At 42.1% G+C, this 19,154-nt stretch overlaps 1 long non-coding RNA gene across 1 annotated transcript in view; it reads left to right on the top strand.

The window, feature by feature from the left end:
- The first annotated feature begins 2,733 nt into the window (after positions 1–2,733).
- The window catches only part of LOC116512593, a 114,248-nt gene continuing 97,827 nt past the window's right edge, over positions 2,734–19,154 (top strand). Inside the window, exon 1 of the long non-coding RNA XR_004255903.1 lies at positions 2,734–2,907. This is a non-coding gene — a long non-coding RNA (uncharacterized LOC116512593). The remainder of the gene's footprint in view (positions 2,908–19,154) is intronic.

The raw sequence follows: 19,154 nt of genomic DNA on the forward strand, positions 1-19,154 counted from the left end.
CTCGGCAGGAATTGGCAATAACTTTAGTCTCCATCTGGTGCTACAGAAGGTGTCTATGTCAAATGCTATCCTCCCCCAGGTAGTTTTTCCCTCTCTTGATGACATCTTCTATCTTTTATACCTTCTAAAATATTCCCTCCCTCTCTGCCTCCCTCCTTCCTTTCCTTCCCTTCCCTTCCCTTCCTTCCTTCCTTCCTTCCTTCTTTCCTCCCTCCCTTCTTCATGGGATAAAGAAAATGAGAATAATGTAGAACTCTGTGTTATTTGCCTTTTATGAGCACGCCAAAGCCTATTACCCTTTGGCCTCTTCTTCTTTTATTAACTCAAGTGCAGCTGGCAGCAATACGTCTAGAAAATCCCTGCTTGCTAAAAACGCCTTTTGTCCACAAGTTAATTTTCTCAGTTCAGACCCATTTGTTATACAGAGGCCTGTAGCTTCTCTTTCTTGCCATTTTTGTCCATAATCTTGGATCTTCTCTGACTGAACTTACCACATTGAGAGGAAGGAAACATAATTGGATGAATAAGGACATGCATCTTCAAACAACTTGTGCTTGAGAAGACCAGAGTGTTTGGGATAGTAGACGGAGGTTTCCTGTTTCAGCAAGAGGAAAGGAGTATCTGCCATTTGTCACAGATGGGGAAGCATCCGGTTTCCTTCATGAATTCTGCTCACAGCAACTCCCGCTCCGGAAGATGCAAGCGCAAGAAGCAATCTTGCACATTTAGTTGGGACCCTTATCTCACAAAGCCTTGAGCTTTACAACCTTGGAATCCTGAAAATGCTGAAGACCAGAACAGACACCTCAGATTTGTCGGCCCCCATGAAACTATTTAAATTGCAAAGCAGAGCAATTACATGAATTGACCCTTTCCTGTTTCCACATTTTTTTATTGCCCCGGAGGTTAACTTATTTTCCTCTTGTTTTGAATAAACAAGGTCACACTCTGGAGAATTTCCCAGCTTCTCAGGCAGTCCTTCTGGCCATTTAACCCATTGTGTTTGCTCTAATTGCAGAAATACCCTTCCTTTTCCCTTAGACATGAATTCCAAGAGCAAGGAAGTGTGTTGCACTGCCTGCCTTATTGCATCGTGATGAATTAAAGCTGAAAGTGGGAGAAAAAAAATGTGAGACAAGTCTTTATTTTGCATTTTTTTCTTTTTATTGAAGTTAAAGCTATTGAGTGGTTTCTTGCTTAGCCAATGTGACTTGTATAGTCTGGCTTTGCATATTGTGTGAACAGCGTATTTTGTAAACCTAACCAACCCTAAGCCTAACAAGTCATGGTTAAATAAACTCTGTCGATATGTAATACAGAAAAAGAAAGCACCAATAGACAACCTTGTGGCTTCCCTTGGTTCAGCCAGTTTCCTGTGGGACTATTTCCTCCAGTCTGGTCCCTGACCTCTTCACTCACCCTACAGCTCTCTTTTGGCAACAGAGGAAAACAGAACCGGCTTCTGCATACTTTTTTTTTAATGGATTGGCTGACTGGTGATCTGGAGTGTGTGAAGTACTGACATTGAGTAGCCAAATCCTGGTTTGAGCCATGTAATTGAAAGGATTTGGCTTTTGTACTTCTGTAGCTTGCCTCCTAGGAATTTTCTTTGGGGGGGGGCAGTTGCCAGAGTAGCTCCTTATTTGCTTTTCACATGTTATGTCCTTAGGGCAGTTTAAAGCTTCCCCCCCTGATTCCTGTAGCAAAACCTCTTTCTCAAGTGCCAGCTCTTCAACATCACTTATCCAGCAGTTGTATCTCAAGTACACAAATCCTGACAACCACTAGCCAGGAGATATAATACATAATATATAATTCCATGTGCTTCCAGTGTAAACAACCCCACTTGTCTTGAACAATCAGACTGTGCAGGGTTTTTTTCTCTTATGGTCCTGTTTATTCTATATGACACACATCTCATGCTGTGGCTATGTAACATTCACTGGAAAATAGTGCAGGTTGGTAGCTACATTATTGTCATTTCCCTATTGCTTTATTCCACACCTGATCTCCATATTTCCCTTTTCTTTCATAATTTTTCTTTTGTTTTATTGCTTTAAACATATCAGAGAGAAGGCTTGAATTTGAAAAGTGTCCAGCATTTCTCCTTTGCAGAAGGAAGTACTATGCCTCCAATACAATAGTGATTTCCTTTCTATTTTTTTTTCTTCCTAGTATTTTCTCACAACTGCAGGGACTGCTTTTTTTTCAGATCAAGCATTTATTCATCAATTGTGACAGGAACTGACTGACCAGTTTGCCACCGAAGCCTGACACTGTGGGCTGAGAAACAGTGTGACTGGCCCAAAGCCACTTAGCCAGCTTTCATGCCTAAGGTGAGACCAAAACTCAAACCTTTGGGTTCTAGCTGGTGCCTTAACCCCTAGATAAAACTGGCTCTCTTCCAATTCAACTCTGTTTCTGAGAAGCAAAACTACTCCTTACCCTCCTGGATTTATTTTGGGTAACTCATTCAGTACTTTCTGGATGCCTTTATTGTTTGAAATGTCAGAATGATGGAAAACTATCTGCTTGAGCTCTTATCCCTGGAAACTGCTTTTTGCCTCCGCAGCTTCCCCACTGGGGAGGTTTGAGGAGCAGTTGGATTTCATTTGCCATCTCTCTTTCTGCCTTCCACAGAGTGGGTGGATGCAGACTGAGAGGATCTTATTGGAAGAAAGGAAGAGGGTTGAGGTCAATGGAATCTGTTCTCTCTAGTTGACTGTGCCCTGTGCTGTCTCTGTGTGACTTTATCTGAATAGTAATTAGCTGGCAGGAAAAGACAAGCAGCTGAACAGATAGGAAGTGGTTACTCTGCAAGATCTGAGGTCTAATGCCAATGCAAAGAAGAACAGAACAAAATGAAAGTTACACCTGCACCATAGAGACTGCTGAGAACTCGAGAAGGTGGGTAGTTCTGTCTTGTAATGACTCAAGCAACTACTCTCCACCCCGCTTTTAAAAACCCTCCAATATTGTCTTTTCTTCATATATTATACTATGATTATATGAAATTGTATCATATGAAGGTGTTACAAGATGTTCGCCTCCTCAAAAAACTACTCAACATTCTATAAAGCTCATAGCTTTTATATATATATATATATATATATATATATATATATATATATATATATATGTGTGTGTGTGTGTGTGTGTGTGTGTGTGTGTGTGTGTGTGTGTGTGTGTGTGTGTGTGTGTAGGCAGTGTTTCAGAGATAAGAGACATACGTATATAAATACATATAAATATGCATGGAGGCATCTTTCTCTCAAACCCAGATTCTGGGGTGGCCACTGCCTAGCATGACACAATTATTCCTTTTCTCTTCTCTTGAATGCCAGGTTTTTGATGAATAAAAATTATATCTCTCTGAGATATTGATGCCAAATTTATACTGCCTAGTCCATATCCTTCCAATTCAAACACCATAAACACTATGTACAATTTTACCAATGGAGAACCACTTTTACGTTTAAGCTTCATTTGCTGGGGTTTTTCTTTCAGCTAGCAGCCTTGTACTAACTCTGAGATGTAATACTATCTTAGAAGTTTTCTTTTGATATCCCTATCTTATATCAATCAATCTATTTATATCTATTACTTCTTCTAGTTTCTGTGGCTACGGAAAATAGTTTTTGACCATCTTATTATAGGTAAACAACCATGGTTATCATATCTCTTCTGGTCTTTTATCTTCAAAGTGACCAGTACAAGTCTCTTCAGCATTCCTGAATGAATATGTCTTTAAGTCTCTATCATTTTGGCTTTTTTGGAATCTTCTCTGACTCATCAAGATCTTCCTGGAAATGTGGTGCCTAGCTCTCCAGGTGTTTTTTCACTAGTGCTGAATAAGGAGGAAAGATTACATTACATGTGTCCTTGATACCATGCGTCTTCTAATGTAGCCCAGACCTTTATTTTCCCTGCTAGCAGCTGTCTGAAACTGCTGGCTTATGTTCAGCTTGTTGTCAATTACCACATCTAAGTCCTTTTTAGCTGTTATGTTTCCAAACAATGGAGTTATTTTATGGGCAACATTTTCTCCCCTAAAATACCTTGCATTTCTCTCTGTTGAAGAACTTTATCCCAGTTGTCCAACTTGTTCAGGTTTGATTACAAACTCATTCTATCATCCTGGATATTGGCCATATCCAGGGCTTTTAAAATTCATTTTAATTTGGTTTAATTTTTCCAAATACATAAGTTTCTATAAGGATTCGGAGCTGATTCAGTAGTATAGCCACAAGAAATCTACTTTTATGCATTACTGTACCTTTATGTTTAAGAGAGGCTGAAAGAAAAGAGTATGCACAATAAAATTATAACCGACTCCTAGCTATCCAATAAATATTTGTCTACAGACCTATGCACTATTGCTTGAGAATTAATTCCAGCAAAATATTTAAGAGGAAAAAGCACCTAGCAATGCTAATAATAAATCTACTATTATGTTGTACTAGATACCTGATAGGAAAAATAAAATTATTCTAACATACTTGTTTTGCCCCAACCCAAAAACCATCCTCCAGTGTTTTAGTTATCTCTGATTTGGAGAATTCCAGATACCCTCAATGTGCCAGTTTTCAGGTTTGCAAAAAACTTTAACAAAATTGTGATGATGAAAAAAAATAGTAATGATCCAAACCCAGTGGTGGGATTCAAATAATTTAACAACTGGTTTGACCAAGGTCAAGTTGGCTGTCATGGGAGGCATGGCCCAACCTGACCCTGGACAAACCAGTTGTTAAAATACCACCACCCACTATCAAAGTGGATCCTGGGCACTGCCCTGGGCTGTAATGGAGAAATAGGAAATGGAGTGACTGGTACAAGGGAAGGAGGAGAAGCAGGGAGAAGAAAGAGGAAAAGCGGCTTTCTCCTTTCCTTGCACTGACTGCTTCGTTGCTCATTTCTCCATTGTAGCACAGTACCAAGGGTCCACTTTGATAGGGGTGTGTAATTTCACCCAAACTGGTGCGTATCAGCTGAATCCCACCACTGTCCAAACCTATATTCCTCCTTGTGGCACTTGCAGAGGATAATATAAGGTGATGTGGTAGAGTCCTCTGCTGATACAAGGCATTTTTATTCATATTCGTCTTCTACAAGTTGCTTTGCACTTTCTGCCGGGAACACAGCTGTTATGGGTGTTTGCGTGTCAGCTGTCAAGTCTGCAGTTATTTGTGTCTTAGTTGTAACCAAAGTAGAGCCAGAATAAAACTAATGCTTATCGTGCAATAACAACCCTTTAACTTGCTCATACCATAAATTCTGGAAAACATTTGATATTTGATGGCAGAAGGGAGAAAGGTTTCTAGAAGGTTACTTAACAAAGTAAGGACAGAATTGTTATGAAAACCGGGTAGAAATAGAAGTGTATCTGATGCATTTTGCTACCTGGAATATAATAGTGTACAGTAATGTAATTGATAATACCCCTCTCAAAAAGTGCTATAGAACAATCTGAAGCATGATACTGAGCAGCTAACAATAGTTAAAACAAGATAAAAACTATATAATAACATCATGAACAATGTAGCAGCTAAGAAAAAAACAGGTTACAATTAACATAAGCATCATACAGCCTCAACCAGACATCCAGGACCTGAAGCTCCATGCAAAAACCACATCTTCAAGGCTTTATCAGTGGCCAATAAGACAGGGTCAGTGATATCTAGAGGGGAATGATGTTTTAGGCACCGTGACATAAAGGGCTTCTTCAGAGTCCTGCCAGATGACATTCCCTGATAGATGGGATCCTGACCAGTGGTATTCAGCCAGTTTTCTCCTGTTTGGGCAAACGGGTAGCGGTGGCTGCAGGAGGCTCTGCCCACCCACCTAATGTAATGCATGAGCACTGCGCATGCGCAAAAATAATGTGCTCACATTTGTGAACTGGTAGGGAAGGTAAGTGAATCCCACCTCTGATCCCGACGATCCCTTTCCAGCTGGATCTAACAGCCAGGTAATGTCAACTAGGGAAAAAGAGGTCCACATCAATATGGTGCCATTCTGTAGCTATATATATAAACATGAAGAATATTTTATGAAAGTTTTAGAAAGACAATAAAATTGAATCCTACAAATAGACTAATTAAATATAGAAAGCAGCCATCTATGGATGGCCATCTCCCCATTGATTTGCAGGCCTAATTAGATGACAACCAGAACAGTTTCTAACCAAATGTGTGCACTCTTGAAAAAAAGTTTCAGCTAGTTTAATGATTCAAAAAAATGGTATTTTGAATGAGCTCCCCCAGGTTTTAAAGTACCTCTTTGGAAAAATTTGCATAGCCCTATCATTTAATACCCATTTAATGTCAGTAGTAGGTCAAGGGCTATTGAATACCAAGGACTTTGTCTATAGAATAATAGTCTCTTCCAGCAATTCCAATACTTTCCCTACATGAGCCTTAAAAATAATTAGGTGCTCACCTGCTTCTCTTGCCTTCACTGCTGCCAGCCTCTTTCTCCCCATGCAATTACTATGCAAGCGTGTTTATGCCTTTGTTTCTTCTAATCTCAAATACCTGCTCTTCCTCTAGGAATGCAGCTTACAAATATATTGTTCAGCTGTTGACAATTTTACCTGCTGCCAATTGTTTACAAATATAATTCCTTTTTCTATAACAAGAGGTTAAAGATATCCGTGTTGAACCCAGATACTTTTCATTTGGAATCTTACCTCATTGGTTATTAAGGTTTTACACCATTTCAGATATGAAAAGAAAAGAAAAATTCTTTGGACTTTGCTGAGATGCCACTGTAGCTTTCCTTGCCCCTTCTTAAACCAGCAGCATTTTCCCTGGGGTTCTAGGCTATGCTTTGTGGCTGCCATATGATATGGTTGGTTTAAGGAATTGCTGACAGGTGTTATGTTAGTGCCCCCAAGGGTTCTAAAGTAAAAGTTTGCCTTCTTAACTGAAGTATTACATATTTACAAAAAAAAAACAAAAAACCACAACATAAACAACATGAAATAGAAAATATCTGGCTTTCAAGACGTATTAAATGTGGAAAAACGTTCCTATAAAATCCTGGTTTCTGATTGCACCATGCGTTTTTTATATTTCAACTTTCTTTGCTTTTGAGAATGAAGTGAGCGAGTTGTGATATTTCTGTCTCCCATCAAGATTGTATTCAAAACATTGTAGAATAAATTTTCTGCAACTTGTCACAAACCATATTTGCCTGACAAGAACACACCAGCAGGAACTGTGGATAAACAAAATACAGAGTTAGATATGACCTTTGATCACATATATGACATACATACATACGTACACACACACACAATATTAAATCTCATGATGAGATTTAAATTTCACACCCATTTGTAGGGAGTAATAATCATATTAAGTTTAAAATGAATATTTGGAGTAGTGGTCAAGGCATCAGACTAGAAATGTGGAGAAGGTGAATTTTAGTCCTGCCTTAAGCACAAAGTCAGCTGGATAACCTTGGACCAGTCAATCACTTTCAGCCCTAAGGAGCAGGAAATGACAAACCACTTCTGAAAATGTTACCAAGGAAACTGCAATGACTTGTCCAAGCAGTCACCAGGAATCAAGCTGACATAAAGAAGCTTAGGTGTCCATGTGTGCACGCACGCACGCACGCATACACACACCAAGTTTTAACAGCATTATTGCTTAATTGTTGACTTAATTAGCTCTGTCCAAATAACACTTGATATTAAAAACGGTTGTGAGTGGAGTTTATGCTATTGTATTCTCCATACTAAAGATGCAGCACAAATTCTGAATTAATAAGTCCCAGATTGCGGCCAATTTTCTTGGTAGACTTGCTATGAATTCTACATGCTTAGCAAAATATTTCCATGGATTAAAGGTAATAAGAGATATTTGAAAACTCTATGATATATTATAGAAGACACGTATACCTACCCCCGAGGGGTAGTTCGACCTTCTGTCCTGTCACTAATAGGTCTCAAAAAGAGCTGGAATATTCAAAACTGATAGGTCTCTGAGCTTGATTGTTTTCTTGCAGATGTTTCATTACCCAAACCAGGTAACATCATTAGTGATGAGGAGCTATAAATATTTTCCTTTATTGATATTCAACATTCTTCAGATTTTCTGCCCATTGGAAATGATTATGAGGCACATTCATTACAGTCGATTGAGTTTCCATTTAGATGAGGTGAAAGCCAAGCTAAGCCCATTAGATCTAAATGTTGTCATGTGTACAGAATAAAAGTATTTTATAAAATGTATAATCAGTTTCCATTGCAGTAGTTTCCCTGAACATGCACTGAATGAAAAGTATTTCATGTTTCTTGTCTACTATGCTTAACTAGCACTCTTCCCATTGGTGAAATTCCTGATAGGTTTCTCAGAATTTAATTGAAAAGCATAATTTTAATTAAGATGAATGAAATAAAGGAAATTTTGAATTCATTAAAATGTTTATTAGCGGATCAAGAAAATACTTCACCTCAGGCTAATAGGGCAGAGAATAAGCAAATAAGAAGTATTTCTGCTGCCTGATTCTGCTCTCATTTGGCAACATCAACTTGGTGGAAAAAGTGTTTATGTATTCCTTTTCTATCGCATGTTTGTTCATAAAGAAGATATTGGAACCAACTTAAAAATGGAGAGAGGAGAGTATAGAACTTCAAAAAGGTCAATCTACCGCTACTAGTCCAAGTGCCTTCTATGCAAAAATCTGATGTAATACTGGATTCAATTGCAAAATGTTGTCATTTAGAATTTGTGACCACAGCATCTTTTTCTAGTACAATTTTAGTTACAAAGTAAATGCTGTTTCAGGAATGGTATTTTATCACTGCTTTAAACTTCAATGGATGGTATGTGCTCTGGAAATTTGTGCTCTGGAACACTCCACTCCATAATTAGGAAAGAAGACTAAGAGACTCCATGGGTTGGAAATCCAAAGTACTTTTACTAATTACAAATGGTAAGCGAGCAGTAGTGAAGCAAAGTCTGAATAATATGGTGTGAAAGCAATTGATATATAGGAAAGCCCGTTCCCCCCCCTTAGGATCAAAGCTCCAGTCCAATCATAAGTCCTTCAAATGTCAGGTGTGAGATAACTTCAAAAAGACAGGCCAAAGATGGAATGTGAAGGCCGTTGATGCAGGCGGGAAACCCATACGCATGCATGATCCCAACGACTGGTACATCCTAGAACATTCCTCCAGCACATCAATTAACCCCTCCCAAATCCACGCCCCCCCCTCCCGTTTCATGGCAGCTGAAGCAACAGCAAAGCAGAAGCTGACATCCGGCCGTCCCCCGGAGAAAAGGCTGTCAGGCCTGGAAGAAAAAACAAACAAAACAGACAAATAACAAAACAAAACAAAGAGGGAGGGGAGAAAAGTCAAGGCTTGTCGGGATAGGAAGCATAAAACTTCTGGAGTAGGCGGGGTGCACGAACGTGGGACTTATCAACCCATTCTGTGTGGGAAGGAGGAAAATGTTTCCAAGCCACAAGGTATTGGATGCGATTACGGTGCCTACGAGAATCAAGAATGTCACGAACTTCAAAATGATGTTCCCCATCAATAAGTAATGGAGCGGGCGGAGGGTCATCTGTGGGTCGTAGGTTGGACACCCGAAGTGGTTTGATGAGGTTGATGTGGAACACCGGGTGGATACGGTTGAGATGTTTGGGCAATTGCAAACGAACAGAAACAGGATTGATAACTTTCACAATTGGGAAAGGGCCAACATACTTGGGCCCCAATTTCTTTGATTTCTGTGTAGTATGCAAGAATTTTGTAGACAAATACACCAAATCCCCAACGTGGTACTCATATGGCTGAGAGCGTTTCTTATCAGCTTGCTTCTTATGAGCCTTATGGGCAGCGTCCAAGGTGGAAAGAGTCAGAGGCCAAAGGCGACTGAGACGTTCACTCCAGTCTGCAACGGAAGGAACCTGAGGTTGGGCCGTAGGCAGTTCGGGAATAGGAACAAAATCCTGGCCGTAAACGACCCGGAAAGGGGTGAAGCCCGTGCTGGAGTGAACCGAATTGTTATAGGCCACTTCAGCATGTGGTAACAAGTCAACCCAATCGTCCTGTTGGTAATTGATGAAACAACGTAAATATTGTTCAAGGACGGAATTAGTACGTTCACAGCCGCCATTAGTCTGAGGATGGTAGGCGGAGCTAAGGCCCTGGGCGGAACCAATGCGTGTGAGAAACTCTTTCCAAAATTTAGATGTGAACTGGACTCCACGATCGGAGATAATACGGTCGGGAACCCCATGTAACCGGTAGATGTGGGAAAGGAACAGTTTAGCCAACGCCTTGGCGGAAGGAATTTTGTGGCAAGGCACGAAATGAACTTGCTTGGAAAACAAATCAGTGACCACCCAGATGACGGTGTGCCCCTGGCTTTCGGGAAGCTCAACAATAAAGTCCATAGAAATTTCCTTCCAAGGGGCAACCGGGCGGGCGACGGACTGTAGAAGGCCCTGCGGTTTTCCCGGCGGCTTTTTGGCGGTAGCGCAAACCGGGCAACTGGCCACATAAAGTTCAATGTCCTTTTTTAAAGAGGGCCACCAGAATTGTCTCTTTACGAGGTGCAAAGTTTTAACGAAGCCAAAATGACCTGCCATCCTGGAGTCATGAGCGCGACGAAGGACGACAAGTCGTAGGGAAGCGGGGATGTATAATTTAGCACCAATCCACGGTAGATCGTCCCTCATGGTGCACTCGTCCCGATGGTTCAGAAACCAGTCGTCTTGAGGAAGAGCCGCTTTGAGGTCAGAAAGTAGATCTTGAGGCACGTCCTTTTGAGCCCGGGTCTGTTGACGTGTGAGTACCGGAGCTGCCAAGAGTGGTTGGACGATACTCAGTTTGGAACAATTATATTGAGGTAAACGGGACAAAGCATCGGCCATGAAGTTCTTTCCACCCGGGATATACTTTAGAGTGAAATTGAATCGGTTAAAATATTGGGCCCAACGCATCTGTTTGGGGGAGAGGCGACGAGGTGTCCGCAACGCTTCCAAGTTCTTGTGGTCAGTCCACACCTCAAATGGGTGTTTAGAGCCTTCAAGGAAATGGCGCCAAGTCGCGAGAGCCCAACGGACCGCAAAAGCCTCTTTCTCCCAAACCGCCCAGCGCCGCTCCGTGTCAGTGAGTTTACGTGAGGTGTATGCGCAAGGCTGTAAGTTACCTTGGTCATTGGCTTGCAGTAGAACGGCCCCAACGGCGACATCACTGGCATCAGCCTGGACGACGAACGGCTGGTTGAGATCAGGATGTTTAAGAACTGGTTCAGCAGCAAAAAGGCGTTTAAGCTTTTCGAATGCCGCCTGGCATTCCATGGTCCAGTCCAAAGGCTTATTGGGTTTAGGCTTCGGGTCGCCTTTCGTCTTGAGCAAATTAGTAATAGGGAGAGCAATGTTGGCAAAAGAGGGAATAAATTGACGGTAGAAATTAGCGAAACCCAAAAATTTTTGCAATTGTTTACGAGTTTTGGGCGCGTCCCATTCAGTGACCGCCTTCACTTTTTCAGGGTCCATTTCAACGCCATCAGGGGAGATACGGTAGCCCAGATAGTCAATAGTCGTTTGGTGAAACTCGCACTTAGACAATTTGGCATACAGGTTGGCAGCACGGAGTTTTTTCAAAACAGTGCGTACCAGATTGACGTGGTGGTCGTAAGAGCGGGTATAAATGAGGATATCGTCCAGATATACGATAACGCCCTTATAGAGATGATCGTGTAGGATCTCATTAATAAATTGCATGAACACAGCAGGAGCCCCCTGTAGGCCAAAAGGCATAACTCGGAATTGGAAACAACCAAGAGGGCAGTTGAATGCGGTCTTCCATTCGTCCCCTTCCTTAATGCGTACCCTATAGTAAGCTTCTCGCAGGTCCAATTTTGTGAAGATGCGGCCCTTCCCCAGTTGCGCCAACAAGTCCTTCATCAATGGGAGTGGGTAGAGGTTTTGAGTACAGATAGCGTTAAGGTTTCGAAAGTCACAGCATAAGCGAAGAGAACCATCTTTCTTTTCACGAAACAGTACCGGGGCAGCTACTTTAGGTCGGGCCGGTTCAATGAAACCACGTTTCAAATTTTTGTCAATGAAAGAACGCATCTCCTCCATTTCCCTAGGTGACATGGAGTAAATGCGGGGTTTTGGGAGTTTGACCCCGGGCAAAATGTCAATGGAGCAATCAGTAGGCCTGTGGGGGGGCAGAATGTCCGAAGATTGCTCGCTGAAGACTTCCTTAAGATCCAAATATTCTTTCGGAATTTTCTCCTCTCCTGCAATCCTCTCCTGCCCTCTAGCGGCTACTTCAGGAACGTTAGTGACGTCAGGTTGGTCCGGAGAGCCCTCCGCCACTGAAGGCACCTTCGAGCGAACACGCAAGCGGCCTGTCCGCCAATTTATGTGAGGGTTCCACTTCCGGAGCCATGGGATGCCCAAAATGAGTGGCCTGTCCATGCCAGGTGCGACCACAAAAGAGATTAATTCAGTATGGGTACCCATTCTCATTTCCAAAGGCTCAGTAAAAAAATGGGCGGGTCCCCCCCCCGCAATCGATCCATCTATTTGGCAAAACACAATAGGGGTTTTTAAAGTGCGCAATTTGATGCCTGATTTTTCTACCATGGCTGGGTTGATCATGGATCAGGAACAGCCGGAATCAAGTAAAGCTAGGAGGGTGGCAGGTGTCCCGTCAGGAGGAACTTTTAATTCAATAGGGATTAGGAGGGGCCCCTTGTTTGAACTCACCCAGTGAGGCTAAGTGTCGTCATCAGAGTCCTCAGAAGAAGAGGAGTTAGCATCTGCGTCATCCTTTAATGGCTGGGCAAAAGGAGGGGGGTTGGTGTCCCCAGCGAAAGCCGTTTCCTTCTTCTTCTTCTCAGAACCTCTGGTAGGCTTTTCTTCACGTCTGGGAGGGGGTTGGGCGGAGAGGGGCAATTTAGCCCGACAGTCGGGGGCGGTGTGCCCAAGCTTGCCACAGCGAAAGCATGTTAAAGGTCTGGAGGAGCCAGAAGGGGGCCCTCTCGCCTCGCCTCGTCGTTTGGAAAGCGATTGAGTAGCAGGAGGGGGGAGGGACCTGGCAGCCCTCTCTTTCCGCTTCCGTCTTTCTTCTGTGGCATAACGGAGACGGATTAAGTCAAGCTCGGCGTCAGCAGCATGCTCAAACCAAGTGATTAAACGTCTCGGCAGGTTACGATTGACACATTGTTGATAAATGTCCGCGTTCAACCCTTCAGCAAACCTGTCCAGAAGGGCGTCCTCCCCCCAGCCTCTCATGTATTGCGAGAGACACTGAAATTCCTGGATGTATTGGGCGACGGGTCTATCGTCTTGGTCGAAGGTTAAAAACTTCAATTTGTTCCGCTTTTCAGTTAACGGGTCATCAAAACGTTGGCGGAAAGCCTCCATAAAACGGTTGAAATTCCCCAAGAGGGGAGAGCCAGACATATGCAATGCAGTCGACCACGTAGCCGCCTCACCATCCAAAGATAAAAGAATCATCCTGACCCTTAAGGTGTCAGATTCAAAGTCCCGGCCATAAATTTCCATGTAGTTAAACACTTGCATAAGAAAGGAGGGAAGGCTAGCAGAACTACCATTAAAACGCACAGGCAAGGGAGGGATTTTAGCCATCCGATGTCTTCGGGGGGGAGGCTGGGGGGGAGGTGGTCCTTGATCAGCAAAACCTCTAGCCGCAGGGGGTGACACGGGCCGAGGGGGGGGGGCGGAGGAGATGCCTGGCGTGGGTAACGTTGCCAATTTCTCCAATCTCTTTCCTCCTCCCCCCTTCTCTCCTCCAAATATGTTTGACCCCAATAATCAGGTAATTCACTCCGGTGGGGTTTTCTCATGGGCCCCTGGTGCTGATAACTTCTCCATTCTCCTTCATCGCCCCCTCTTCTTTCCCCACAGTACCTTTGGCTCCAATAGTCAGGGAACTCACTTGCCTGGGGTCTTCTCACGGCACCTGGCTCCAGCGAAGCTTGTCGAGGTGGTCTTTGGGTGAGCCCAGCATTCCAGCTTGTCTCTATCTCTCTTTGCCCCACTGAAGTTGACCAACGGGGTGGGGGGGAAGGTTCAGGCTGATTGGAAATTTGCAGTTGAAATAAATCTTCGTGCAAAGGTCGGTCAGACGGGCTGGGCTGGTGTAAAGAAAGGTCGGGAGGTCCTAGTTCACTGGAATCCGCCCCTCCAACGGCGCCCTCCTCCTCTCTGGTCGGAGAAGACATTCTTTCCCTTCTCGGTAGATGTAAATCTCCTGGAAAGGGATATTATTCAGACTTTGCTTCTTGTCACGCCCCACTCCACTCCATAATTAGGAAAGAAGACTAAGAGACTCCATGGGTTGGAAATCCAAAGTACTTTTACTAATTACAAATGGTAAGCGAGCAGTAGTGAAGCAAAGTCTGAATAATATGGCGCGAAAGCAATTGATATATAGGAAAGCCCGTTCCCCCCCCTTAGGATCAAAGCTCCAGTCCAATCATAAGTCCTTCAAATGTCAGGTGTGAGATAACTTCAAAAAGACAGGCCAAAGATGGAATGTGAAGGCCGTTGATGCAGGCGGGAAACCCATACGCATGCGTGATCCCAACGACTGGTACATCCTAGAACATTCCTCCAGCACATCAATTAACCCCTCCCAAATCCACGCCCCCCCCTCCCGTTTCATGGCAGCTGAAGCAACAGCAAAGCAGAAGCTGACACATGGGCTCCTAGTTCTATTTTATATGATAGCTGCTTCTTTCACTCCCACCTGATTCATATTGTAGCAAAAATTCTCAAATTGATTACCTTTTTATTAATGTTCATCAACAATCTTTCTAAACATTTACATAAAGATGTTTAAGGAAATAGAGACAACATGGAATCTTGATGCACTGTATAAATCAAAGACAGAGTGAAAAAATATTGCATTAACAATCTTCTTAGAATCATTCCTTAGAAAAGATTTGGCCTATATTGTCATGCATACAAAGTACAAGTATTCTTGGCCTAGCATTCCCAAAACTCATGATAAAAGTTAATGCCAATGATGCTGAAAAATCTTGGAGAGACCCAGTGAAATCAAGTCCTTTCATAACTTTACCATCAAGAAACCAGATGCCTATGAACTAAAATCAGCTTCTTCTAACCCTCCATTCGTCCAAATGCTTTTGAACTCCCAGTTTAGCACCCTGTCTTAGAATTCTGGGGTTAAAATTCTAATATGCTTATAATACATCAGATTGGGAAAACCATCAATATAAGGCTTCCAGAATTTTCTAGGATTGATATAACACCATATACTCCAACATGATAAACTTCTTTAAAAGAGTAAATTCCATTAATCTCCTTTAGAGTAAAAGGATAACATACAGTTAATCTTTCTTCCACCCTGTATTTTTTAAGTCTTGTTTCAGATTCCTGATTTTTCAGGGCATCTCAATGTAGCTTGTAGCAAAATGGGAGAATGTTCATGTGCTTTTCAAGTTGTCTAAAATGGAGCTGATAGCTAAGTCTTGAGCCCAGGTGAAATGGGAGGCAGTAGGAAAGCAAAACAATATGAATAGTCCCTCATGAGAACTGTTTGTGGGGAATAAAAAATGTTCTTGGAATGAATTTTTCATTAATTAATAAAAGGTTATACTTAACATGCCCACATAGTACTTCTTACAACCAAGTCAGGCAAACTATAAAGAGCAGCTTTGACTCTAATAACTCTTCAGAAGTATCCTACATTGGCTTCTACTGTAGCAACCAATGCAGACTTTCTGCCTATTACTGATCCTGGATTTGAAGCATCCATTATTGTGGTGCCTGGCTTCTGTGACAAATTCTCAGCGGTCTGCCTCCTTTAAGACAAGAGAGAGGCTGTGGCATTACTTCCACCAGCTCCTCTCCTTTCTGTGCCTCTGAGTACAACACAATACCCAAACACAGCTATCAGTCAGGCTCCTTGGGGAGCAGTCTGTAAGTTTACATGAATGATCATATGGTAACCTTGTCCAGCTCATGGGCAAGTCACACCGTTACCTCATCTGCAGTCAAATTATCTCATTCATGTGAAATATAGCAAGTGCAAGATAGGATGTGAAACACACAACCCTCCCTGGTATGGCTTTCTCATTAAGAGACAGAAGTCCTACCCACCACTGAACCAATCAGGAAATAAACCTGAGATCTGTTTGTCTTATAATTATCCCTACTCAAGGGGCTAATCATAAGTCAATGGGGTATATTTCATGACAGGCTAGGAAGTATGTCCTATGTCCCTGTGAAGGTCTGATCTCAGTGGAGTTACATTTACCCATTACAAGTCACATGGCAAAGCCCGCAAGAGACATCATTTACCCCTCTTTAAGCAAATACAAGGAAAAAAATAAAATGCAACCAGGCTCTGTGTGATAGGTTGCAATGGAGCTCTTGAGAACTTGAAATCTTACGTGCTGAATTTCCATGTTTCCTTCGTGTTCCCTTCCTTTATAAATATAGCATGCAAGGTGAGGGAATATAAAGCAATTATCTTTGCTATAGGCCGCTGGGTTTAGCGGCCTCCATCAAGTTATTCACAGTGTAAAGGACAAGCTGACCTACAGAGGTGTCTTCCTTCCAATCAGCATTTATAATGTAAAAAGAAGATCACCTTTATTTATGCATATGTCCCAGTAAGCTTTCAGCTTCCTAAGTGGATATTTGTTCAACTTAGTTCCCTACATGCTGTAATATTTGCAATTTCTTTATTTTATTTATTTTAAAGCAATTTTTAAAAAAGCACACTAGAATGTGGGATAAGGAAATCCTAAGCCCGCATTCTTTGCCAGTAAACACATTGAAAAAAACATATATGTTTCAGGCTATTTATCATTTCTGATGTCAACAAACAGCTGTCTTTATCTGTCATGATGCAATATTGTAAATAGCCGATTAAAACTATCCTTTTTCTCCACCTCTTTGTTTTTCCAAGCTTGATATGTGAAACTGTTTCTGAATGGCTCACAGTACAGTCTATCTAATGCACATCTGGAGAAACATCCTAGAGAATAGGTCTCGGGATCCCAGGAGCACGAGTCAGACTGGGAATGGAGACCAGTATCCATGGTGAGCCTCCCTATCTCATAGTGCCAGGTGTCTATACATGTAATTTCTTGGAAAGGCTGTCCCTAGGGAAGAGAATCCAGGGGAGCAGTAATTAGGGGCTACCTTATTACCTTCCATAGCATTATTACTTTATACAGCTCCTGAAATCTGGAGATGTGAAAGGTAGTAGAGAAAGTGCATAGATGAGGTTTCATGTTTCCAAAAGGAACCTTTTTTGACCATCCTCCATGGGAGCAAAAAAACCAACAACACAAGAGTATTTTAAAAACTAGGGTACCATAACATGTTTTATTGAAGCACATCAGTGCAGATTGCTCGCTTTGTCTTGAAATTAGGGTCCATTACCAATCAGTAGATATTTAGGCTGAGAGGAAAGATTTCTGACAACTTCTTTGCCAGTCCCAATGATGGAAAGAGATACTTTCTGTGAGCTGCTAATTAGGAACTAATTAATAAAAGAGGCTTCTTTCTGCTAGTTTCTGGACACAAAATTTCCCATTTGTTTAAAATACAGTAGGGCAGGTTGTTCATTAGCCCCTTGATTTAATGCTTTTGTATTCAGATCAGTTCAACTCTCTACAGTCTTGTGCAATTACAACCAACAGAGTTTGGCAGATAGGAGTCCTGGTAGCTAAAGAGTACCCCCCCCCCCCAATCCCATGCTTTTTTAGTCATCTTTCTGAGCCAAGGCATTTGGGTCATTTGCTACTGCATTAAAAAGCTAATATTATACTGTTGCATTAACAGAGGGATAGAATGAAGATCACATGAACTAATAGTACCACTTTATAAAGGCCTACTAAAACCACTTAGTTGTGATCCAGTTTTGATCACCCCAATAGAAAAAAGATGTTGAGATTCTGGAAAGGGTACTGAGAAGAGCAACAAAGATGATTAGGAGCCTAGAAGCTATAACATACGAAGAACAATTGCAGGAACTAAGTATATCTAGTCTAGTGAAAAGAAGGACCAGTGGTGACATGATAGTAGTCTTCCAATACTTGAAGGGCTGCCACAAGGAAAAGGGGGTCAAACTCATTTACCAAAGCACCTGAAGGCAAGACAAGAAACAATGGGTGGAAACCAATCAAGGAGAGAAACAACCTAGAACTAAGTGGAAAATTCCTAACAGTGCGAACAATCAGCCAGTGGAATAAATGCCTTTGGAAGTTGTGGGTGCCACATCACTGAAGGCTTTAAAGAAGACATTGGACAGCCATTTGTCAGAAATAGTATAGCAGGATATTGAACTAGATCGCCTCCAAAGTCCCTTCCAACTCTGTTGCTGTAACTATCTGTCAAGATTGACAAATAGGTGGCAGAGAGAAAGAATTCTTTGAGACAATGGAAGAGATTTGACTTTCCCACTGTCAGAAGACCCTGAAAATCCATTGGCAATGATTATCTAGGAAGAAATAGCCACCACCGGGGCCAATAGAACCAGGGCAGCCTTTGTCCCTAAATGTACCTCAACACAAGACACCATAGAAAGATACGTGGCACAGCTTGGGTTGGAAGCAACTGGAGAAATCACTTTAAATCCTGAGGAGGAAGCCACAAGTTTAGGCTGCTTTCTTGGAGGGTCACAAGTGAATTGAAGATGAAATTATTCTAAATATGATGGCTGAGGCAGCTCAAATCCACAGTCAGTAGGTCATGCAGAGGATTCCGTAGCCTACAAGTAGGAAAATGCCTTATGTCTCTAGTATATTAAATATGGAATGCTGACTTCGCACAGCAGGTAGTTTCAGGTCATTCTGCAAAATGACTCACACTGTGGTGCCAACGAATGGTTCTCAGAAAGAAAAACTGATGCCATGGACAAAAATTTGTTGCCCCATCATATGAATGTTTCTTCAGAGAGAGAAAAAAAATCCATAGAGTCTTAGATTGTAAAGGAATACCTTTGGGACGCATACTTCAAGTGACAGCCACACCAAGTATGTAAAAGGAAATATAAGAGGAAATGTGTGAGGTGGAGACTGCTTTTATTATTGCTGCTAAACTACACACTACACAGTCCAATAATCTCAGCTACTGTTCATTTTTTCTCAGATGAAAGAAGTCCAGGATGTGCT

Source organism: Thamnophis elegans, chromosome 8, assembly GCF_009769535.1.
Source record: "Thamnophis elegans isolate rThaEle1 chromosome 8, rThaEle1.pri, whole genome shotgun sequence".
Taxonomy (NCBI): domain Eukaryota; kingdom Metazoa; phylum Chordata; class Lepidosauria; order Squamata; family Colubridae; genus Thamnophis; species Thamnophis elegans.